Below are 26,674 nucleotides of genomic sequence, written 5' to 3' on the forward strand. Positions count from 1 at the left end.
GCTGTAATAATGCAGTTAGCTTTCACCACTCAGAATCTAGCATCATTTGTGCAACATAACATTTATTACCGCCAGCGTATCCTCTTATATTTACATTTTTCTATTCAGAAGCGATGGTGTGGCTAGCTAGTGGTCGTTTATTTAGGTTTCCATTTATTTTCTTTTGTCAGTAATCAAAGCATACACTATACAATTTAGTGAGAAGACACTAACTCGTAGGTTTGCATCCTAAACAGGGATTCCACTGTAGTCACTTGTCATTTCTTATGGGTGTGCAGTTGCGCTTAACTGTTGTGCAGTAGCAGGAGTTCTTATTACTAACCATAGTGTGCTAATTGCAGCATAACTTCTAAATTATCCCATTACTTCACTGCCTATTACTTACTCTGCACCAGCAAAATATTTCTCACCTTCTTCACTCTCTCATTTTTTTATCAACTCCTTAATCCACCTTGTGCTGAAGTCTTTCCTCCTGTTTCCATATACAGTATCTTCTATAACATCATGACCTACCACTATTAGATGGCATAGTCACCTTTCATTCTCTGTTCACAGTAATAAGAAACACATAGCAGAAGGCTTGCAAAGAAACTGTGTTCTGTTTGCTGCTGATGCTTTTACGACTGAAACCTTTAAAATTACTAATTCATTTCTCTACAGTTTTTTTTTCCCAGAAAGAAAATTTCAAAAATTAGAACTCTTTTCTGAAATAAATGGATTTGCACCTGTATCTTACTGCTGTACTTTAGGAGGATTTAGTTCTTTAACATTCACAAGTTGTATATGCATAGATATTTTTCACTGTTTTCCTTCATGTTAATCTTCTGCATTTTAAGCTTGCCACACAATATTTAAGTATATTCCAACATGTACAGGTTCCAGTTCAAACTAGGAATACAGAGTACCATCACAGAGAATAAATTAGTGATGCAGTAAATAATCGTTCCACAAATTTCACATTGGACTAATTTATCTTGGACCTTCAACAAGGGTACGCCCATTCATGCATGTCTCCACACAGAAGACACTTTAGCTGACAATCAAACAGGACAGCGGCTTACTGTGAGGCAACAACGCTACCACAGCACCACCACTGCAGTATAATTTATATTAGGTGAAAAGAAAAATAACAACACTCTGTTAAAGGAGACATTCTGCACTGAGGGGCATATCCCAAGGCCATCTTCCAAGATGTTAAGAAAGAAACAAAGTATAAAGGATAAGTCCAGATAAAATCACTTTAGCTAGCCAATCTATGAGACTGTCTCTCTGATGCACTCCCTTGATTAAGTTTCTAGTAGTTTATTCAGTTATATAGGTAGATGGGCAAGTGTTCTTGTTCTGAAAGGGGAAGATTAGGGGAGTGTTTTGTGGAATGGCACTGTATATCAATTCAATATTCACCAAGGGAACAGAACAAGAGACTAAGAGAGAATAACTGTGCAGGATATGAGTAAAAAGGCTGTTCTCTTAGGGGAGATGAATATTTCAGAGGTATGCTACCACATCCTAAGCTCTGGGATAGACACAGAAGTGGAGGTGATAGAGGTCTTCACCCATGAGTGGTGCAGGGTTGACAAGTAAAGATAGTGATCTCGATGACATTTTATCCAGGGTGCAGGATGCATGGATGTACAAAGGTTGCAGGCAGCCATTGGTGATCACCTGACAATCTAGTTTATTGAGGAGAAAGGCTAAGAAAACAAGAGCAAAGGTAAGGCGATAATATTTCAAGGAGTAGGTTATGCTGACTTTGAGGGGCTGGTTAAAAGATGGATTAGGGGTCTACTGGTAAACTGATGATGTGAACAAGCCAGTTTATGAGTCAGAGATAGAATAGTAAGGGCTATGCTCAGGTTACAAAGGAACAGTTGGGCATCTATTAAAATGATCTAAAGATAGAGGGGTAAGTGAAGTTTGTGAAATGCAGGTAAGTTCCCTGGGAGTTCGGAGCTAAACAAACAGGACAACAGTGACCAGAGGAAGACAGTCAGGTAGGCTATTGGATATGTGGAAATCCTAGCTCAATTTGTCACTCAAGAATGAAATATTAGACTGAGGGGTAGTGAAGAAGTGAAAGGAAACATGTCGCACAGACCCTAGTCAGGAAAGCCTTTAAAAACTGTATGAGAAAACTATAGGAATCTGTATGTCCTTAGTCAATGATAAGATATAATGTCTGCCTATTCTCTTAGGAAGCACATTTCTTCAGTTGCTTACTTCTGGCAATATTATTTACCTTAAACGGTGACAGTGGTTTAGTATGAGTGATGCAGTGTCTGCTTATTCTTATTGAGGCAGTGCGTTATTTTAGTTTTTTGTTGCCTGTAAGTCTGCTTGCCTTAAACTGTGTAGGAGGTCCTGCACTTAGGTTGTATTTTTTTTTTTTTAGTATGAGGGACACATTAGCTGCTTATCTTGTGAGATGATGTGAGTTATTTTTTTCTTTACTGCTTACTGCAATGGTAGTGTCCTGCACTATGTGACAAGTTATTAAGGTCACATTGTCTGCTCATTCTGTCTGTGGCAGTGAATTCCCTTAGTTGTGTTTAGTTTACCTTGTAGGCCAAGCTTGCCTTAAACTGACCTGGGGGGATCTTCCATTTTTATTGATGATTCTACTTCCCTAACAGAGAATTACTGACTGCCTGTTCAGGCCATACTTGGATAGTTCTGGGGGCCATACAAGGAGAGAAAAGTCAGACTTCTGTTATCACTTTTAGAGTAGAGTAGAGCCCCCAGAATTGTTTGCAGGTCAGAAGTTTGAAATGCTATGATAGACTGAAGACTTCACCTAAATCTCTGAGAAAGAGAGAGAGAGACAACATGAATCAGATGCACAAAATCTTGTCAGTAGGAGGAAGACTATTGGACAGGAATTGCAGATAAAGAAAGGGTTACCAGGATGAAGTGTATGCTGACCAGTTACTCTGTGGATCTGTGAACATTTCACCATGAAGATGGTTGCAGACCCAGTTAATAATCTAATGGAACAGGGAGTGGAGTCATTTAAGATCATAGTCTGAGTGGTGAAAGAGAGAGAAGGAATGGGGGATGGATGGAAGTAGAAGGTTATGTTTCTTTAAAGGACAGACTTGATAGACTAAGTGCCTATTTCTTCCATAAAACAAATATAATGCCATATAATATATACAATTGTATTTATTTATTTTATTTTATTTATTTAAATTTGTTGACCGGGAGTGTCCGACTGGACATAGGTCCATTTTCAGCGGAGGCCTGGGGAGAAAAACTCCACAGTAAAATAAATAGACAGTAGTTACATTGGATTACATAGCGATTAACAATTTAACATAGCAATTACTTACATCATATTTACAGATGAAGAACATAGTACATCAGTAGACAACTAGAATCTTTATCTGTGAAGTACATAACAGACATTAACAAATGTTACAATGAGAAGTTCCTGCTGTATAATAAGTACTAGGCTTATGAGCATCTGAGCTTGCTATAATCAAGGTAGTTAGTGGAGTGGAAAGAAAGGTAGTGGTTGGATGGGGTGGATGATATTAGAGTGGGAGTTGCAAGGGCATAGCCAGCATGTTTTAGGTGCACTTTTAGTAAAGTTTTGAAGTGGGTGCATGATGGTATGGAGGTAATTGTGGGTGGGAGTGAGTTCCATAATTTGGCTATGGCACAAGAGAATAGTGCTTCACCAGCAGAGTTATTGGCTTTAGTGATCTGCAAGTGATTTTGTTGCTGGATCTTAGTGGTCTGGTGGTGCGATAGGGTTGGAGTAGATTCTGGAGGGATAGGACATTTAGTGGATGGTTTACTAGTTTGTGGGCGAGTGATAGTTGATACCACTGAAGGAGGTGAGGGAGTTCAAGCCAGCCCAGTTCAGCAAGTGAGAGACAGTGGTGACTACGGTAGGATGCCCCTGTGGCGAATTTGGCGATTTTGTTGTAGCAGGTCTCTAGCTTGTTTAGATCACATTGCCTTAGGTTGGTATATATTGGAGAGGCATAAAGTAGGGTGGAGATAAGGTGGGAATTTGCTATAGAAATCTTTGCTGCTTTGGTGAGAAATTGCTTATTTCTGTATAACGCTCCTAGTTTTTTGTGGACTTTTTTATGGTCATAGATATGTGAATATCAAATTTTAGTTTATTGTCTATTTCCACTCCTAGCAATTTGGTGGGTTCAGTTGAGTATATAGTGGTGTTGTCTTTTGCTGTGATGTTAAAGTGAGAGTTGTTTTGAGTATGTTTGGTGGGTTGGAAGATGAGTAGTTTAGTTTTGTTTGGGTTGAGTATTAATTGGGCATTGGATAACCATGTTTCAACAGAGGAAAAGGCTTCCTGTGTGACTTTTTGCAGTTTGGGTAGGGACTGGGCTGAGCAGATGATGGTCGAGTTATCTGCGTATTGTATGAGTGTGCCATGTTTGGTGGCAGAGGCTAGATTATTGGTGTAAACAGAGAAGAGTAGGGTCCAAGGATGGATCCTTGGGGAACCCCTGTGGAGACAGGTAGTTGGGGAGATATGTCATTCTGCCATGCAAAGGATTGTTGGTGGTCAGACAGGTAACTCTGAAACCAGTTGGTGACTGATTGTGAGAAAGATAGGTTATTGAGGACAGAGATAAGTTGTTTGTGTAGGACCATGTCAAATGCTTTAGATAGGTCTAGGAAAGTAGCAGAGGAGAGATAGCCATTGTTTTTATGCTGAAGGATAGTGTTAGTAAAGGAGAGTAAGGCAGCGGTGGTGCTATGGTTTGGTCGGAAACCATGCTGAGTACTGGAAAGGAGGTTGTTAGTAAGGAGGTAGTCTGAGACCTGAGAGTGTATGCATCTCTCTAGTATTTTGGAGAGTGGAGAGAGAATAGCTATGGGGTGGTAATTGGTTAGTTCTGTGGAGGGTCTGCCTTTGTGGAGGGGAATTATATGTGATACTTTCCACAGTGTGGGAACGTAACTTTCTGACAGAGATCGGTTAATCAAGATGGATACTGGGTAGGCCAGAGCATCAGCTGTGATTTGTAGGTATTCACTTGGGAGGTTGTCTGCTGCTAATTTGGTGGGTTTAAGTTTAGTTAAGAGTTTTTTTTATGTTGGAGGTAGGTACAGGAGAAAAAGAGAAGGCAGTGGGGAGATTACTAGTTGAAGGTGTGGGTTGGAGGGAGGGTTGTGTTGTTTAGCTAGTGATAGTATGGTTTGGGTGAAGTGTGTGTTGAATGAGGTAGCAATATTTTCTAAGGAGTGAGGGATGTTAGGAGGAGGGGTACTGACTTTACCTGGGTGGAGAATGGAGTTTATGGAGGACCAAAATTGTTTGGGGCTGTGTTGTGAGGAGTCTAGGGCAGACTGGTAGTATTGGAATTTGTCCTGTTTTATTAGCTTTTTGACTCTATTGCATAGTTCTAGGAATTTCTGTCTAGCTGAGGGGGTTTTGGTTTTGCGCCAGTGCTCCCAGGTTTTATCCCTGTTTTTCATTTCTGACTTTGTGGTTTTCTGTAGCCATAGGGAGGGTTGTGCTTTGGTTCTGGAAAATCGTATGGGGGCATGGTAATTAAGGATGTTCAGGAAGGTAGTATTAAAAAATTCAACTGCGTCATCTAGACTGAGGTACTTTAGAGGATACCAGTTACATTCTTTGAGGGATGAGATGAATGTGAGTGGATTAAAGTTTAGTTTTTTACGTATTTGATGGTTGATGATTGACAGGTTTAGCTTGGTATAGGTATTTTTTGAGTAGGAATGTTGGGGAGTGATCACTGAGGCTATCTGATAAGCAGCCTGTTATATATGACTGGGGGCTTTTACTGACTAGTATCCAATCCAGGGTAGTGTGCTTGCTGGAGTTTTTATTTATCCTGGTTGGTGACTGGACTAGTTGGGTGAAGCCATGAAGGTGTACATGATGGGTTGGATTGTTGCCAGAACAAGATTGCCAGTCAATATTGAAATCACCTAAGATGATAGTTTCTTGGGGGAGATGGTGTGTAGACCAGCTGAGGAGGTTTTCTAGTGGAGGGATGTTTTGGCCAGGTGGGAAGTAGCATCCAATTATGTTGATGGTTTTGTTGTGGTTAATTTTGAGGTTGGTATATATTATTTCTTCATTGCCTATTTGTGGAGCTGATGATTTTAAGATCTGGATGTTTAGATGCTGTTTAAATATTATAGCTACACCACCTCCTTTTTTGTTTAGCCGGTCTACTTTTAGTATGCCGTAACCTGTAGGGAGTAATTTTTTTTAGCCATAATGCTGATGAAGTTCATTGTTAAACATTAAATGAACAAAAGTGCTCAGTTTCTTTTATGTACTTAGTGATCACTTATTAAAGGTAGATTATTATTTTATTTGGAATGTTTCTTTCATTTTTTTCTTAAGATTTTGGAAGTGTTTCTTAAGGTTTTTGAAGTTTTTTTAACTGTATTTTGTTGCAAAATTACCGACTGTTGTATAGTTTTAGTTTTTATAATACAATATGAACCTTTGAATAGTTTTTGCATTGACCTATTATATGTTGTCCTGATTGGACTGTTTATTATTCTCCACTGTTTGTTGCTGTATTGAAAATGTACAATGCTGCGCATATGTAATGTATTTCTTTATCGTACATATGTATAATGCTGTGCTATATAATTCTATATATGTACTATATATTAATCATACAATGTTTGGAGCTTTTCTCCCCAGGCCTCCACTGAAAATGGGCTCACCATGGCCCAATAGACTACCCTTGTAAACAAATGCAAATAAAATAAATTAGACATTTTCCCTGTAAAAGCAGTAACACTTTATAATTGATAAACATCATCAACATCTTTCTCTTCATTAACAGTATTTTTGAAATAACATGAAATTCCAAACGAAAATGTTAATAAACAAAAGCAATAGATTTTAGATATAGCATAAGACCCTGCATGCTCGCACTATTGTGATGAGTGCTTACTATGTTGTTTCATACTAAACTCTTTGTTGTCTGGGACTGGAATACCCTTACTTATCTGGTAAGCTCCATTATCCTGATAACATTTGACTGGATGCCACAGACACTGTGATATGTACATAAATTTTAATATTCTTGTCACACTTGCTACCAGATGGCATTACGAGGAAGGCTGTAAATCAGAAATAATGAGTTGATGTTCCTATTTGGAAAGCTACTGGCAGATTCTGTTTCTAGTGTCTGTGGACTTCACTGCTGCAGTCATTATGAAACAGGATTATGTTAAGTAAGTAGTATTTGGGAATCACAAAAGTCTACAGCTAAACCGCTAAATACTTTGTACTGCTATAATTTGCTGGATTACTTATTAGACAGCTTTATCACTCACTATAATTTTTGCTGATTACTTCATAAAATATTCTTAGAGGGGAAAGATCATTTATATTTTTTGTTAGCTATTATTTCATTCACCTTTTAAATCTAGATCCAAAATGCAACCTTAAATCTATCTCATAATGAGTGCATTTTGTTGTACAGTCAATGGCAGTTTGTTTGTTCAACCCTCTCAAAGACATCTGAACAGGCTATTACAGCATTTGAACAGCAGTTTTTTATTGGAAACATATTTTTTCTTTATGACAATAAAAATGCATATGATAGAAAGTATAAGATCTGGTCAATTAGTTTTGCTTTTGTTTATTTGAACAGTATGGCAAAAAAAATTTGAAACAGGGCTGGCTACAGGTATAGACAAACTAGGCTAAAGATAACATCTTTATGATTTTTTTTTTTTTAGTTATATCTTAGTGGGTGTGAAATCAGTCATGATTCATCTCTATACTTCATTTATTTAGTCTGCATCTCTACATATAGTATGGTGTGAGGAGCGTCTGGCAACAGTAAAACAGTCCCAGCTATGTGCCCATAAAATAATAAATAAAAAGAATCCACCCAACAAATTATCTCAGTAGCTTTCCAACCATTACATTATTTTTAACAATGGCTTATTAAGGAAGTACAGTAGCAAACACTTAATGTCTTTTTTAATCTGCCTTATCAGTTAAAACAATTGCAGATTTTTTTTTTTTACTCTACTTGTTATGGTCAGTAACTGTGCTATTTGGGGATGATAAAATATTAAAGAATTCAATTATTCACAGTACTGAATCCATCAAAATTTTTAATTTCATTCACCCCCCACCTGTTGATCCTCAGATCTCTGTAGAAAATGTGTCCATTTGTTCCCATAGGGCACCAATCAATTGCAAAGGCCACAATTCAGACACCTAATAGAGGGTTTTCCTGTTAAGGCTCTATCTCTACCCATTGATGACTGATATAAGCGCCTTTTTACCATTAAGGCCTGCAATGCCCCCACTCTGCACATGAGTCCTTCCAACCACATGCTAGTGAAGGCTGTCATTACAGGCTTGATAGCTCAAGCCTGCTTCTGTGGTTATAGCTGTTTCAGCTATATGACTCAACTTACATAGAAACTCCCGTTACTGACCCCAGAGTAGGTGAGCTCGTCTTTCCTTTGCCCATCTCTTCCAATGCCAAAGTTGGTAGTTAAAGTCAGGTCAATTTGGTCATAGTCAAGGTTTTACTCCTCTATGCCTTAGCCACCGTTCACATCTATTGATTGCTTATTATTATTGCTGAGGCTGAGGAAAAAATAGTGGGTGAGCAAAGTTTAAATTCTTTTGTCTACTTCAACAAACTGAATGTCAAACCTGAAACATCTTTACTTAGTGAAACAGTCAGTATATAATTGCCTCTACCACCAGCTAAGTTGAACTCCTATTAAACCATGACAGATACATTAGTTATTTACTCATAACATCGTGGGATTATACACTAACCGAGCAATCCGTGATAGGATTCTCCGCCTCAAAATCCATCCTAAAATAGATAAAGCAAGTAACTGTTTGAGAAGGAATTATAAATGTAGCGCAAAACACCATGGAATTGTAGACATTCAACTCGGAAATTAAAAATTCAGGAGTGTCTAGTAAAAGTGAAAGACAGTACTATGACCATTACTTATTTTACTTTTTTTTAAGATAAAAAAATTAAGGCACAAACAGGGTTTGGAGATGGAAAGGCCTACAGCATGCAGAAAAAAAATTGCAAGGTCTATCATTCTGCTTGCCAAGAAAAGGAATGCGTATGTATAAAAGCATCAAGTTTTACAACATTATTGTGGTTATTATTTTGATCACTTTTATCCATCAGACGTTAGATGGTGTATAGTCAAAAGTGATGTTGATTATTTTGAAAAATAGAACCCCTGACTTTTTTCTGTATCGTTGTCAGAATGTTGTGGCTGGATTATCATTCTCTTTCAGGAGAGTAAAGCATGGATATTTTAAATTTACTGTTTACATGCAATACGTTTGAGAGGTGAGAGCTTCTTATCAAACTGACATGATGTGCATAATTCTTTTGGTTCATTTCATTTGCAAGGGAGACTACCATCTCATCAATTCCCCACAATCAATCTTTTAAAAAATACTAGATGGGGGGGGGGGGGTGGCGGTGCCACCATTTTATTAATGGAATCAAGTATCAAACAATCAGAATGTCATGCACCACTGCTGTTCATGTTGAAATGATTTAGTTATGTTCTTCCTTTTAACTGACTCTGTAACACATGAAGATATATACTATACAGAGTGGCTTCTATGAGCTGAACAGCATTACAGCATCATTGGTGTGGGGTGATATGGATACATATAGTCCATACTGATATCATATAGTGCTATTGCACTAACAGTTATGTGTAGCTTTCATCAGGTTCTGGAGACTTATTGATGTTGAAGACTGATAGTTGAAAAGAGAAAGGATTGCTTTATCTCTGAGGTACTATCCCTGACACTTGGCAGCTGTGAAGCTGTAATAAATGCTTGCAGGTTGATTATTGTTGACAAGAGTAATTCTGATGCAATTATTGGCTAAAAAGCATCAAGCTGTGGGTTAGTGTAGCTGAAAGTGAATGCTTCGAGCAATAGGAATAGAGGTACTAGGAGAGAGCTGGTGTTATTTTTATCTTTCTGCTTATCTAGCAGTAACCATTTGATATTCCATGACTCATTAGCTCAAGTCTCAGAATAAAGAAACCAAATGACTGAAATTGCATACTTGTATACATTAAGTCCAAGAATGTCATTTTTCTAAATATTCCATTTCTCTGAATTATAGGGATGTCAGAGTTGATAAGTATACATTCAGAAGGTGTGCAGGGCTGCAGTGTGGTAGTTTGCCCTATAGAAAAAACTTGAAAGCAGCACAGGGATGTTCAACATTCAATGTTCTCCTGTATTTTAGACATTTTTTCCATAATTCAGTGGTTCTCATTTAAAAGTCTTGAAATTGGAATAGGAAGCCATCTATCATTTATCTGTCTAGGTATGAATGTGTGTGTTTTGTGTGTGTGTGTGTATGTGTGTGTGTATATATATATATATATATATATATATATATATATATATATATATATGGATTCACTTTATAATCTCGAATTTCAGTATCTCGAGACTATGAAGCCAAAAAGTCAAAATACCAAAAACCCAAAAGCATGAAATTCAAAATCGAGACTTTTAAATACACCCTCCACCACACAAACACACATACACTTTCTTCCCAAATTACAACAAACAAAACACACACAAACACAACAACACAGATACATGAACCTACCCTACATATTAGCAGAAGGGGAAGCGCCCTGCACCCCCCACACCCCTATATATATATATATATATATATATATATATATATATATATATATATAGATATACTAACTCTGAAGTCACACTAAAAAGACAAAGACACTAAACCCACCACTACACATTCTACATTTCCCTTGCACAAATACACATCACATACGTACAAACACTACCACTGTCAACACTTACACACTGACACTCTTACCTATATACCGTAACCTACACCTACAACTTCCCAACAAACTAAAATCCCTACCCAAAACCCTTAAAATATAAACACTTACCTGAATCTCCAGCTATCTATTCACACAGCGCACAACCACAACCACTGATTCGACATTTCCAGGTTAGGTTATGTGGACTTTTGCACAACTGGTCTTTCGATATTTTAGTCTCGAGATACTAAAATTCGATTTGTCAGTATTTTGAGATACTGAAGTGCACCCATATATGTGTGTGTGTTTGTGCGTGTGCATAATATATATATATATATATATATATATATATATATATATATATATATATATATATATATATATATATACATATATATATATATCTGTATCTATATATGTGCGCGTGTATGTATATATTTCTATATATATGTATGTATATATATATATATATATATATATATATATATATATATATATCCATATTTATTTATTTATTTACATTTGTTGACCGGGAATGTCTGACTGGAGGCAGGTCCATTTTCAGCAGAGGCCCTTGGAGAAAAGATTCACAAATTAAAATATTACAGACATAGTTACAGATGAAGAATTCTAGCAATTAAAATATTACAAACATAGTTACAGATGAAGAACATAGTACATTTAGTAGCTAACTAGCATTTAAATGCATCTATCTATCTAGTCTCTGCATCCCACCTGATCATGTGGGGTATGGAGGAAAAATTCAATGGTGGATACTGAACAACAAAAAACTCTGTATAATCATATAACAAAATCACCACCTTTCACCCTAGACCCATCCATAAGTAAGCTCCAGTGTTCTCTGTTATAACAAATATGCTCATTCTTGGAGTGATAGTAGCTGGTTAGACAGAACTGAGGAAAGCAAACTGGAATTACATAATCACATACATATTTATTCTTAAATGAATGTTGGTCTGGCTTGGGGACAGACAGTGTATACGACTTAAGTCCCAAATTAAAATATCATACAGTGGCCATTACTTCATAGGCTCATAGGTTGGTACTAGGCTATCAGCCCTAGGGCCTATACAAGCCTAGCCATAACAATTCCCTGGCTATTTCTTCCCACATTATTTACTTTCCTTGACCCCTGTCTAGCAGGGCGACTGACGTGATCCCTGGGGTGAATTTCCTTTCTCCCATCCAATCGTCAAGGTTCCTCTTGAAGAGGTCCAAAGAGGCACTGTGCTTGACATGTATGGGCAATCTATTCCAGAGTCTGGGGAGTCTCTGGGTCAGAAACCTATCCCTCCAGCATGTATTGTTTATTGTGATGACAAGGTTTAGATCCCTGGAGCATGTAGCTCTGAGGGATTGGGATTTCTTTAAGTGTAGCATGTCCAACAGCTCTGGGTTTGACATGGCCTTGTATGTTAAGCAGAGATCGCCTCTGAGTAGACGATATGTGACAGAGTATAGCTGGAGTTTTTTAAGGCGGTCAGCGTAGGGCATCTGCTTTAGGCCTGTGATTCTTTTAGTGAGGTATTTCTGAGGCCTTTCCAGTTGTTGCAGATGTCTTGAGAGGTACATACCAAATGGGGCATTGTATTCTATAATGGGTCTAATGAGGGATGAGTACAGTGGGACAATGACCTGCTTTTTTCTGGATGAAAAGCCCTTCGTGATGAGGTGTGCCACATAGAAGGATTTCCTGACTGTTGTGGCGATGTGGTTATCGAAGGTGAGACCACTGTCCACCTGTGTCCCTAAGTCTCTTATCACACTTTCTGTGTTTAGTGTACTGCCACCTATATGGTAATTCATGGATACATGTTTTTCAAAAAGGGGATAACAATACATTTCTTGGCATTGAGCTTGAGCCCATGGCTCTGGCACCAAGCATCTGTTTCTGTAAGGCCCTTTTGTAGAGTATCCACATCATTTGGGGATTCAATAATGGCTCCCAGTTTGCAATCATCTGCAAACTTTGTTAGCCAGAGTCCCTTAATGTCGACCTGTACTTCAGAGAAGTAGATGCCAAACAAGAGCGGCCCCAGGACTGAACCCTGAGGTACTCCACTTGTCACTTGTCTGGAGTTGGATTTGGAGTCGGCTACTTTTACAGTGTGGGTTCTATCAGTAAGCCATTTAGCAACCCATTGGGTGACATAGGGATTAATGCCCAACTTAGTAAGTTTATCTATGATTCCAGAGTGGGGGATGGTGTCAAAGGCCTTGGCAAGGTCTAGATAGGCTGTGTGGACCACCTTACCCTTGTCCATGGCTCTGGAAACTGATTCAAAGAAGTCAATCAGGTTCAGGAGACAAGATCGGCCCTTCACAAACCCAAACTGGGTGGGGTCCAGTGTTTGAAGGTTGCCAATGTCTTTGTTTCTCTTTTAACATAATTAAACATTAGAAGTATTCACAGAAAGTGTCTGTCTCAGAAAAGGAAGTAGACTGTGTGGGAAAGTGAAGAGCAGTTATATCATCACCAGTATGGCTTCTAAGGAGGCAGTGTATGCATCTGAGGATAGTGAAGTGAAATATTTTACTGTGGCCAGTATTTCATACACATTCATCGCACTGACCTATCAGAGATGTAGTCGGAAAGTGGTAATCATTCACTAGGGAGAAGTGGTGCATCTGGCTGCATGTGCTTGTGTGAAAGGTACTAAAACTATTATCTATTTTAGATTAGAAAGAAAACAGATTCAAACCATGTTTGGCTTTCAGGTTTTTTACTTAATTATTGTAATTGCGCAGCATCCCTGATGCAAACACATTTTAAGTAATTTCACATAATAACTGCCCGTTTGTTCTTTTTTTGCACCTGTGAATATCTAGTCCGTATAAACTGCAAATTTATTTTGCTTTTATAATATGAGGACCAAAACCTGTATTCATCCCTCCTTGAATGTAAACAGTGGAAATATGCAGCATTGCTGAAAATCAAAATACTAACCACCTTTCAAAATATTACACTGGAATTCATTTTCTTTATTATTGTGCAATTTCCTAGCATAATCTAATATAAGTACTGTATGAGAATGACTTAAGTTTGTGTAGTACTGATATAGTAATGAACAGTACAAACTCAATGGAAATGTAATTAGTCATGGGATCAATATTTCACGGATACATTGCTAATATCTTGTGGTCTGTACTTGTTATAGGAAATACTAGGTTATCCATTTGTAAAACAAAATGGCATATTATCAGCAAATGATGTAGTGTACAGGAAATGAGTACTGTTTTACAAGTTTTAAACAAGGTAAGAAATAGAACTCCCATTAGATTTTGAGCTGGATGTGATGATGATGGGTAAACAAAGATACTATAAATGCTACAGAAATACATGAATGGAGATCAGTGGAGGTGCAGTAAAAGTTTAAAAGTTAGTTACATCAGATTTAGAAATTTAAAAACATGACTATACTACAACATATATGAACACTGCACAACTGTTAGAACATTATGAACTGGTAATCTAGCTATGTGCATCTAGAAATGGATTTTATATATTTTAATACTCTAGCACTTATGGCCACTTCAGCAAATCACTGTTGCATGTTGTCCCTAACCATCTTCCTACCAATACAAAAATAATACATTGTTTCAGGACTAGCTTAATATGTGAGTTGCTGGAGCAGGTTTTCATTTCATGTTAAAGAAACTAGCTCTTTAACCCTCCTCAACATAACATAGAAGATTAGAAGCAGAAACCATAAATATTCCCCATGTCCATTCCCACAATCCTTTATGGGTAGTATAAGCTGCACTGGCTAGGCTACCTGGTCATCTTCCTAAAAATAACCTTTGAAACTTTGAGCTATGATAAGCTGGCTCTGTTTAAGTGTTTAAAGCAATTGGCTCACATCTGACGCAAAGTTAATTAATGGATTTCTGCATGAAATGAGTTACTTGCTCTAAGTTGACAAGATATGCTGCCTTATATGATTTCTTTGGCACATTATTCTAAAAGCAATCATCTTTGTCCTGATTGCCAAAAAGACAAGTGCCACAGTAACATTAGCTAAATGTATAAAGATAAAAATCATTATTGTTTGTTTCTTTCTTTCGGCTTTTCCCAGTTAGGGGTCGCCACAGCGGAACTCCGGTCCACTAATGATTGGCAGTAGATTTTGACGTGCTGGCTTGCCAGGCCTAATTCACAACCTTCAATGAAGGAACGTCCATTCACGCATGTCACCACACAGAAGACGCTCTAACTGAGAATCGAACGGGCAACGTCTAACTGTGAGGCAACAATGCTACCGCAGCACCACCACCACAGTAAAGATAAAAATCATTATAATGTATTTAAATAGCCAAAACTAGACATGTTAATAACAGAGGACATGTGTTTGCATAAAAGCTTTTAACATACACTTTTTGTGTGTGTATAAATATAGACACACAATAAGCAATTCCATATTTTGCCTTCTTCAGGCATAGCATGCCTGAGGTATGATGCAGAAGACTGCCAGATACTACAAGAAGCACTTTGAAGGCCAAATTCCTCAAGAACTGTTTAATAATCAGTTTTACTGTAGTTTATTTTTTTTTAAACCTTGCTTATGATCACTCCAGATATAACTGTGACAGAATATAGAGGCTGATTATATTTTCCATTATAGAAAAATCATGCCTGCTTATGTTTAACTATTTAGGTCAAATCAAAAAATCACAGTGTTTCAGTATGCATATGGTCCAAAATGTATCGATATTGCATACCACAGAATAACAAAATACTAAATCATTTGAAGTAAATAATGGTTGGTTAGATAGATCAATACATAATACATACATAAATGTGCTTGACTTTTTATAAAAGTTCCTCATGTCCCAGTAAAGAAAAAAAAAATTAAACTTATCAAGTCTGACATCTGACACTGAGAAAAATAAATTCTATGTTATTTTTTTAGAATGAAACATGCCATTGCTTGATGTGCTGTGGAGGTTACAGGGATGTTCTTTCTTTAAAGGCAACAAGTATAAATCAAAACCAGCATGCCAGGTACAAATGTCAAACTAAGTCTTCAGAAATGTAACACTTCTTAGCTTGTCAACTTGATGTATTCATCAATATCACAGTCTGGAGTATAACACAGTGTGTAATATACCCCGAGTTGCAAACAAGAACACTGTGTGCATGGCACAGACCCCCTAAGATACACAAAGATGTTTATACTCACTGAACTTAAGTAGTAGAATATGATTCACCGAGAAATCTGTTTTCATACAAGTTAAGTTTGGAAGTTTCAGTACACATATATAGTTATCAAAGAGAAATAGAGTTTTGACATGCATAAGGACAGCGGTGATGGTGCTGCGGTAGCATTGTTGCCTCACAGTTAGATGTTGCCCATTCGATTCTCAGTTAGAGCATCTTCTGTGTGGCGACATGCGTGAACGGGCATTCCTTCATTGAAGGTTGTGCATTGTGGTTGGGCAAGCCAGCACGTAAAACTCTACTGCCAATTATTAGCCGACCGGAGTTCCGCTGTGGCGACCCCTAACTGGGAAAAGCCGAAGGACACATTCATAAACAGTCTGGCTTTACACTCATGATTGCATTTTGTTTTATTTGATTCATTGCAAATCCCATAATTGCTTTATTTTTTGCTTTGTGTCTGTATACACAGTGATACTATTACTTTGTAAAAATTAAAAGTGCAGCTTTGAATAAATGAGATTGGATGGCAAGCACCTTACCTATAACCATTCTAACACAATGACAATATCACTGCATTTAACAAAGTTTTAATTTAGTTAAAGAAGGTATACAAAGAGAAATATAGCTGGTCTGATTTATGCAGATATTAAACATAACAGTCTTGGATATTTTTTTTTTCTAAGATGTAATGTCTCTGTTATAAATCACAGAATGTAGAGTATGGATCAGTTTCACTGTGCAAACTGTAGTATGCCCAGTTGTTAAGCGATAATGACATACTTCTAGCCAGTGGTCACTGCTGACCTTTGCCGTATCAAGTATAGCACAAAAGTCTTAGATATCACAAAGGAAGCTTTTTATGGTACTGTGGACCTTAACAAAAAAGAAATGATTTAGATGTTTAAAAGAGACCAGTGCTACAAAGATGAAGCTTCTTGAAAAGCACAACATTCCTTTTGGCATTAGAGAACTTTCATTAAAGTAACCATTCTTTCTTTTACATACTATACCTCTGGAACATATTCCAGGGGTATAAAAGAAGTTGGTTATAGTGGCGTAAAGTGCCTAGTGTAGGTAGGTTAATTTACACAATTACAGAAAATGCACTGCGGTGGTGGTGCTGCGGTAGCGTTGTCGCCTCACAGTAAGACTTTGTTCCGTTCGATTCTCAGCTAGAGCGTCTTCTGTGTGGAGACATGCATGAATGGGAGTACCTTCATTGAAGGTTGTGCATCAGGGCCGGCAACTTGGCACGTAAAAATCTCCTGCCAATCATTAGCGGACCGGAGTTCTGCTGTGGCGACCCCTAACCGGGAAAAGCCGAAAGATACAACAACAACAACAACAGAAAATGCATTTGAGAGACAGCTTTACCTGCAATGTGGAAGACAACATTAGTTGCTAATTTGCATATCTCTGAATTTTATTTTTTCACTGCTTGTGCTAAAAACACCTCGCAACACTTTTGTCCTCCGGTGGCCCTTACTTTACATTACACCACACATGCAGAAGTTTCTGGAATGTCCCGTATATTGCCCAATATACTTGATCTGTCCCTCATAATCCTTTTCATCCTGTGATAAACACTAAACATTACATTCAGTCAATTATGCCTGATATTAGAATGGCATGCTTGTTATTGTTTAGAAAATGCAAGCGAACAGCAAACCCTGTTGCTCTATTAACTTTGGAAATGAATTAGAGTATATTTAAAACTGTCCATCACTTTTAACTTTATGCAAAATTCTTGAACAAAAACATTGAGAGGTATGACAAGCACCCCTGCACACACACACAAACACACACACACACACACACACACACACTTTCCTTATTGCTCACACACACCAACTCAACATCACACCGACCTCTGCTCTCAATTGTACTGATGGACACTCTCACACAATCACCCCTACACATAATCCAAGATACCCCAACACACTTTTCTACCTTACCCCTTTACTACAGCCACCCAAGTAAACAACACTCACCGATACACTCACGCACCACACACACACACACACACACACACACACACACACACACACACGCACACAGTTATCTGACTCTGCTCTTAAACCTGTTAACATGTACACACACATGGACAAACATATACGCACTTCTAAACCCCATCACTATGTATCTGATGAACTTAACTACAATGCAGCTCCATCCTCAGACTTCAGTGGGTGACCACAGCATTTTGGCCATGTTAATTTGCTAAGCCAATCATAATAATTTAGGCTGAAGAGTGACTCTCTGAATTGATCATCAGCATATATTACTAGCCCCGTGTATTGATGGGGTAAGAGCACACAAATAATTAGCTCCTCTGACTTGCTCATTTGCATGTATCATGACAAGCAGGATCCCCTTCTTTGCTGATGCTTTTGCTCATGGAAAACCACTGCAGTAGGGCAGTATCTGAATCAGAAAGGGCCACTACAAGATGTTGGCCACTGATGGCAATGCTTAACCCTCACAGTAACCCTTAAGGATTCTTGGGGATTGTGCATTCAAAATGGAGAATTATACAAAGATACTATGGCTGTGTCAGTAATTAAGATGTTTTAAATTAGGGTTGTGAGAATATACAGCCGGAAGCATACCAACTACTGTGAGGAAGTGCTTGTGGCATTCCTCATTAGAAATAAATCTATAGTAGCACTTCAGTGAATCTAATTATTGTGAAGAAAAGCTAATTTTTTGAAATATTTGCTATCTTAAAAAAGCCCAGTGTAGCACAGTGAATGCATATCAAACTTAGTAAATGAATAAAGTACTAAATAATATTTTTTTTTTCATTTCTCATATTATGCGGGGTATTTTAGAATTGAATATTGTTTAAAATGCATGCTCTGTCTTTCTGTTCAACTCACTACAAAAATATTGAGCATTCCTCTGACATGCCAAGAAATGTTACAGTGGCTTTAAGCATCATTTCAAGACAGAGTGAAAATACCATTTGAGAACTTTCAATTCCGAATGGTGCTTACAAGCATTCAATAAAAAAATTGTTTACAACCACAAGCAAGGAAGTACCTCCCAAACACAATCATCTTTGAATTTGTTTAATTTCAGGACTTGAGAAGAATTCTCAGTGCAGCAACAATACTGAGCTAGTGCATCATTTGAGAACCCATGAATTAGCAGGATTTTTTTTAACTCATATTGTTGTCCAACTCCTGTGCTATAGTTTGGAGATATTTCTATGTTCCTTCTGTATTTTGGGATATTCATCACCCAAAAATTGAACCTTTCATATATGACAAGTGCTGCATAATATGACATGTAAAAATATGTAATCTCTACAGAACTTCTTGAAAATGAGTTTAGGACTTCTGTTTTTGATCTGTGAGCTTAAATTGTCCTTCTGAATAAAGGAACTAGAAGCCAGATTTGATTATTAGAAATCAGATTTCTGTACTTCTTTGCAGTGTAACGGTGCTTGTGAATCTGTTCAGGCAGTTCTGACCCATGTACCCCTTTACTTACATAACCATTCAGAGCTTGCTAGTCTTCTGATTAACATTATGAGACCATGCCACTGGCATAATAAATGAGCCATTTCCTCTTGACAATGAATGTAGTTTGTTGTTGTGCAGTTTCTGTACCCTTCCAGTCTATATCTGCCGTAATACATGCTCGCTCGACTAGTCTTGGTTGCAGTCCACCCTGCTCGGACACCTCTACCTGCACTCCGTGTTCCTTCTTCTACTCTGACTGCCCTGCCTTGTTTTTCCTTGGTACTCGCTGTTTCTGCAAAGTAGCTCATCCACCTGATCACAGTGAACTACACCCTTGAACTCAGCAAGCCTACCCAGGAACACTGTATTCTGAAACTCTGTGTTCCTTCTTCTACTCTGACTGCCCTGCCTTGTTTTTCCTTGGTACTCGCTGTTTCTGCAAAGTAGCTCATCCACCTGATCACAGTGAACTACACCCTTGAACTCCGCAAACCTACCCAGGAACACTGTATTCTGAAACTCTGTGTTCCTTCTTCTACTCTGACTGCCCTGCCTTGTTTTTCCTTGGTACTCGCTGTTTCTGCAAAGTAGCTCATCCACCTGATCACAGTGAACTACACCCTTGAACTCAGCAAGCCTACCCAGGAACACTGTATTCTGAAACTCTGTGTTCCTTCTTCTACTCTGACTGCCCTGCCTTGTTTTTCCTTGGTACTCGCTGTTTCTGCAAAGTAGCTCATCCACCTGATCACAGTGAACTACACCCTTGAACTCAGCAAGCCTACCCAGGAACACTGTATTCTGAAACTCTGTGTTCCTTCTTCTACTCTGACTGCCCTGCCTTGTTTTTCCTTGGTACCGCTGTTTCTGCAAAGTAGCTCATCCACCTGATCACAGTGAACTACACCCTTGAACTCAGCAAGCCTACCCAGGAACACTGTATTCTGAAAGTATGTTTTCAAGACTTAACTAAACTTAGTACTTATTTTAATACTTATCTACCCTGCTAGGGTAACAGAGTCTCCTGAGTTTGATATGACAGCAGCCTATCCCCCCCCCCCCCTCCAGAGGTCTCTTATATCCCCTCCACCAGCCTAACACCCACTCTATTTCTATCTGTATTGTAACCTGACTGCCTACTTTTTCTCTGGTTCCTCCTGCTTATCCAACTTATAACTAGAGCTCTGCTCTACCCTACCTGTAGCTTTACCTTAATACCTATCTTTTTCTCCTTTCTACAGTCCTCTGCTCAACTTAGCAAAACTGTCTGCTTTTTTCTAACTTTTATACTGTCCCCCTCCTCTATATATCTACTTCTCCTTACTTCTTCACCTATCTCTCTGATTGTTTCCACTCCTCTCTCTCCTCTGTGGTTTCTACCACCAGTGGCTAGACACACTGTGCTCTCCTATTAACCAGATCTCCTCCCCCTACTGTGTACTTACCCTGCCGATCTCACGCGTTTTTCTTTTAGCCCTTTACTTTTATCTCCCCTCCCACTTTCACCTATTACCTCCCAAACCTGATAAATATACCCTCTTTCGAGCTGATGCCATCTTTTGCTCGCTCGTCTAGTCTTGGTTGCTGTCCACCCTGCTCGGGCACCTCCACCTGCAGTAAGTAGTCCGTATTATACATTAAACAGTCTTTACTAGTATGTATACATTTTATGTACCTTGTACTAATGTAATAATGTATTAACGGCTGCTCTCTGATCTTTGTATATGTTTGCTTAAACTGCTACCATTATAGTTAACTCCACCCTGCTTTAAATGCGTTTTTCTTGGAGATAAAAGATACAAGATAACAGTCGCAGCTTGGGCTACCTATAACATTGTTGAGTTTTCAATCCTGTAAGATTGCTTGATCCGACAGTGTTACACTCAATGTATTCTGGTTTGTATGTTATACTGTTGCCTATACCAGTCTAACTTCACAGTTAACGCATTGTCTTTTACAACTGCTGTCTAAGTTTGGTTACTACTTGTGATCAATAATAGCGTACATAGCGTGTCCCTGGTGTCCCATCTATACCACGCTACAGCGGTGTACTTTACCTACACTTACATATTTCCTTAAGTTAATTTACTGCATTTTAAGTAAAGCTAGTAGTCTTCTTATCATACAGCGTGCTTTGTAGTTTGGTTGCTATCTTGCGATCAATAATAGCGTACATAGCGTGTCCCTGGTGTTCAATCTAAACCACGCTAGAGCGGTGTACTTTACCTACACTTAATTATTTCTTTAAGCTATTTTACTGCATTTTAAGTAAAGCTAGTAGTCTTCTTAGCATACAGCGTGCTTTGTAGTTTGGTTGCTAATTTGCGATCAATAATAGCGTACATAGCGTGTCCCGGGTGTTCAATCTATACCACGCTAGAACAATGTACTTTACCTACACTTAGTTATTTCTTTTTGTTATTTTACTGCATTTTAAGCAAAGCTAGTAGTTTTCTTAGCATACAGCGTGCTTTGTAGTTTGGTTGCTATCTTGCGATCAATGATAGTGCACATAGCGTGTCCCTGGTGTTCCATCTATACCACGCTAGAGCGGTGTACTTTACCTACACTTAGTTATTTCTTTAAGTTATTTTACTGCAATTTAAGTAAAGCTAGTAGTTATCTTAAGCATACAGTGTGCTTTGTAATGTACTTTCCTCCCCCTCTCCATTCCTGGTGACCGAATTGCACGTAGGCCTCCTAAACCTGGCACTACCTTTTCTAATATCATCTGCTTCAATGCAGCCTTGATATATGCCCCACTCTGGTCTATTGTCTCCTACTTTCGATATCTAAAAGGAGCTTGTTATTCTCCTTTCCTTAGATGTTTTACCTATGTCTTGCATGTGGTGTACTCCGCTAACAGGGCCTAGTACTTGACTAGAGGAAGATGCGATGCAGACTCTTCCCTTACAATCACTAGTTTTACTCCGTGCTTCTTGTTACAAAACTACATTTGTATTAGTCATTTATAGAAGACACGTAGTACTGTCCACTCTCTTTCCCCTTGTTTTTTAGGAGTACGTCTGCTGGTATTCCAACTACTTTAAGTGCTGCCTTGCAACCCTTGCCAGCGTTTAACCCTGGAGTTCCAATTACTTTTGCTTTCCCTCCAAACTCTGCCTGTTATTGAATCTCTCCTAGCGGCCGCACATATGCGCTATTGTTCTATTACAGGTTACCTACAATGAACATTCAAACTGTGCTGCTCATTATTTTGATGTTTTGATTGGTATTTGGTGTACCTTATGTCTAGTTAATGGTTTGCCTGTTTTTGTCCTGACTATATTTTGCACTGTATTTTTTTGTTAATATTGCACTCCTCACTACCTGTCTTTTTCTCTCTTAACATTATAGCTCTGTGTTCCTTCTTCTACTCTGACTGCCCTGCCTTGTTTTTCCTTGGTACTCGCTGTTTCTGCAAAGTAGCTCATCCACCTGATCACAGTGAACTACACCCTTGAACTCAGCAAGCCTACCCAGGAACACTGTATTCTGAAAGTATGTTTTCAAGACTTAACTAAACTTAGTACTTATTTTAATACTTATCTACCCTGCTAGGGTAACAGAGTCTCCTGGGTTTGATACGACAGCAGCCTACCCCCCCCTTCCCTCCAGAGGTCTCTTATATCCCCTCCACCAGCCTAACACCCACTCTATTTCTTTCTGTATTGTAACCTGACTGCCTACTTTTTCTCTGGTTCCTCCTGCTTATCCAACTTATAACTAGAGCTCTGCTCTACCCTACCTGTAGCTTTACCTTAATACCTATCTTTTTCTCCTTTCTACAGTCCTCTGCTCAACTTAGCAAAACTGTCTGCTTTTTTCTAACTTTTATACTGTCCCCCTCCTCTATATATCTACTTCTCCTTACTTCTTCACCTATCTCTCTGATTGTTTCCACTCCTCTCTCACCTCTGTGGTTTCTACCCGCTCCGTTCGCCCTGCAAGCTCACTCCGCTCCCCTTCCTGCCCCCAAATTCCACCGGCCCCTAGCACCTCTACATTTATTCCCATATAACCACACCCACCATATTCTGTAGCCAATCAGAACTTACTCCTCTCCACCCACTCCACAGTCATCCCCTCCCATACCCACCCTATCTACTTGTACACTTACCTATTTTATACAGTCTCTTACCTTTTTCAACATGTCCTACACTCACCTTCCTCTCCTACTACTAACTCTTCTAACTATTCTTTCCTCTACCTACCTAATAACCTACTATGAGCAACCTTTAAATCCTACTGTTAACATTCCACACAGACACTCCCTAGCTACCCCCCATCTACACTCACACAACACATCTTAGTCTAACATACTGCAACTCATATCTTAAATCTAAATATCATCGACTCTCACATATCAAATACCTTATTCTTAGACACACAAAACACTTCTACTGCTTCAAGCCCACACAATTAACTCACCTTATTCAAAGTCTATCATTAATTGATGGGGACATCCACCCCAACCCAGGCCCAAAAACCTCCACAATATCCCCTAACTCCCAACAAATGAAAACTAAACCTACACCACATTCTACACCTCCTAAATCTCTCACGATAGCTCATCTTAACATCCGTAGCATTTGCAACAAACTTCCAGCTCTTCATGCCCTTCTAGAAGTCCAACAATTTGACATTCTCTGTCTTACCGAAACCTGGCTCAAACCCTCAATAAAAGATAATGAAATCATCCCCCCTGGCTACAGCATCCTAAGACAAGACCGTCTTAATAAAAAAGGTGGCGGAGTAGCTATTCTCTTTAAATCTGGACTGGATGTAAACAAATCAGCCCAAACCCCTCCATATGACACCAACGCTGAACTTATTTCCAAACATTCCCTTAACCCACACAAAACTATTAACATTATCTGCACCTCTTAAACAAAAACCACTAATTTTCAAATAATCCTTAAACTTTCTTACTTCAATTTTATTAGCACAACTAACCATCCAAATCAATGCATTTCCACGCCCCCCCCAAAGTCTCTATTAAAACCAGAGCAGACAGACCAAAGAGATGATTCTCATTGCTCCAGACTGGGCTAAGACAGCATCACTCCTGGAGGAGCCTGACGACTCTCCATCATGGACCCTGCCTCTAATGCCTCTTCTTCTGACTCAGCACAAGTTTCTCAAAAACTCTTCTACAGCCAGCTGAAAAGCTGACTCAATCTGGCCGCATGGAAGATTCCTACATCATGTCAGGACCCTACTCTGCTGAGTGCAGGATGTTGGCTTTGGAGGCCAGAAGGCCATCTACTAGAAAGCTTACTCCGCAAAATGGGGAAACAGTTTTGTGCCTGGAATGAGAAAAAGGGCCAGAACTTGGAAAACTGAATTTACCTCAAATATTACAGACGAGCCGAGCTCATCAAAATCCATGCCCAGCCATTTCCTGCAGAATAACACTGATCCACCTTATTCTCTCGCTCTCTTGATAGTTCCTGAGGCTAAGAAACATAAACCCTAAGGAAATAACCAATACCTGCTTGGCTCCCAAATTTCATTCTAGAAAGCTTTGACCTTGCCTCCCTTGAGCCAGTAGCTGCCTCAATATTTTGCAATATTTGTCCTGGAAAAACAGCTTCTCTTGCCAATACCTCAGCTCGAGGGTATGGAACTACAAGCCTCGCCACAGCAGCCTTTATCATCTTCCATCAGGACAGAGTTTCCTTTATGAACCAAATCCCATCCTTTGAGTGCCAAAGGTGGTGGTCCAGGGTAGCTTTGAAACTGTGCCATCCACTTGCATCAATTTTAATGGTAATCCTCAAAAAACAAGGGAGAGACTACTGCATTCTTTGACATCTTGACAGACAGTCATGCTATTATTTGACAGAAATAAAGCTTTCAGAAAATAGAACAGCTCTTGTGTCCTATGCTATAGGAGCTCAAGGGAAGCCAATTTCCAAACAGACAATCCTAAAATGGATAGCCCACTGCATACGCCGAGCATTTTCAGTGTAAAACTGTACCTGCAGGTGCTGTGACCAAGTACAGGGCAGTGCCAGCTACCTCTGCAGCTTTCCTCAGAGGAGTTCCTACTCAAAGATATTTTGAAGCAGCCACTGGAGTCCAGCATACTTCCAAGCACCACCACCTACCATTACCCAAAACTAGAGCAGGCTTCTCACTGCAGTCTCAGTAGGCATCCCAGCCCTCCAGTTCCACCTAGTGCTTCACTAATCTTTCTTAGCTTGGATTCTACCCCATCTGTTATGACTGCAAGCTGTGGGCGTACGATGAACATAGTACAGCTCTTTTGTACCTACTCATAAATGTAGATGTTCTTCGTGAGTGCTAATACAGCTGCAGTCCAGGCTTCCTCCCTCCTTCCCTCTTGGGACAGGGCCTATTGGCTAACACCTCCCTTATACAACCTGATTGGGTATCTATTTCATATGTATTCCACGTAAATCTTACTGGTATTTGACTTATATTTGTATTGTTTTATTAGAATGGCATTGCCTCTTCCTTCTAAATTATATCTGGGGGCAAGAAAACAGAAATGTGGCGCCGCTGGTTCTTTATACTCTGCTACTGACGCCAGGCAGCGATGGCAGCCACGCTGACCCCACTTTGAACCACCACTGAGGGACCACTTGGATGGCAGGGAGAATCGATCTGTTATGAGACTGGGAAGGGCTTAGGCACTCTAACATCTAGCACTTATGGCAGGTACAAAGCTGTACTTTCCTTCCTGTATTTTGGGATATCTACTCCAAAAATTGAACCTTTCATATATGACAAGTATGTATATATAATATGATATGTAAAAATATGTAATCTCGATAGAACTTTAAAATGAGTTTAGGACTTCTGTTTTGATCTGTGAGCTTAAATTGTCCCTTTTCTTGAAGAACCAGAAGCTGATTTGATTAAAATCAGATTTCTGTACTTGCTCTTATGCGTACTCAGCGCTTTTAGAATCTGTTCCAGGCAGTTCTGACCCATGCAATTTTTACTTATATAAATCTATCTAGAGCTTGGTAGCCTCTGTTTAATATTATGAGACAAAACACTTCTACTGCTTCAAGCCCACACAATTAACTCACCTTATTCAAAGTCTATCATTAATTGATGGGGACATCCACCCCAACCCAGGCCCAAAAACCTCCACAATATCCCCTAACTCCCAACAAATGAAAACTAAACCTACACCACATTCTACACCTCCTAAATCTCTCACGATAGCTCATCTTAACATCCGTAG

General features: G+C 38.9%; 1 protein-coding gene across 1 annotated transcript in view; it reads left to right on the forward strand.

The window, feature by feature from the left end:
- Positions 1 to 26,674, forward strand: part of PRKG1 (protein kinase cGMP-dependent 1) — a 3,380,995-nt gene that overhangs the window by 2,890,808 nt on the left and 463,513 nt on the right. The gene's annotated exons all lie outside the window — the stretch shown is intronic.

This window comes from Protopterus annectens, chromosome 14.part0, assembly GCF_019279795.1.
Source record: "Protopterus annectens isolate FY-2018-M chromosome 14.part0, PAN1.0, whole genome shotgun sequence".
NCBI classification, from domain to species: domain Eukaryota; kingdom Metazoa; phylum Chordata; order Ceratodontiformes; family Protopteridae; genus Protopterus; species Protopterus annectens.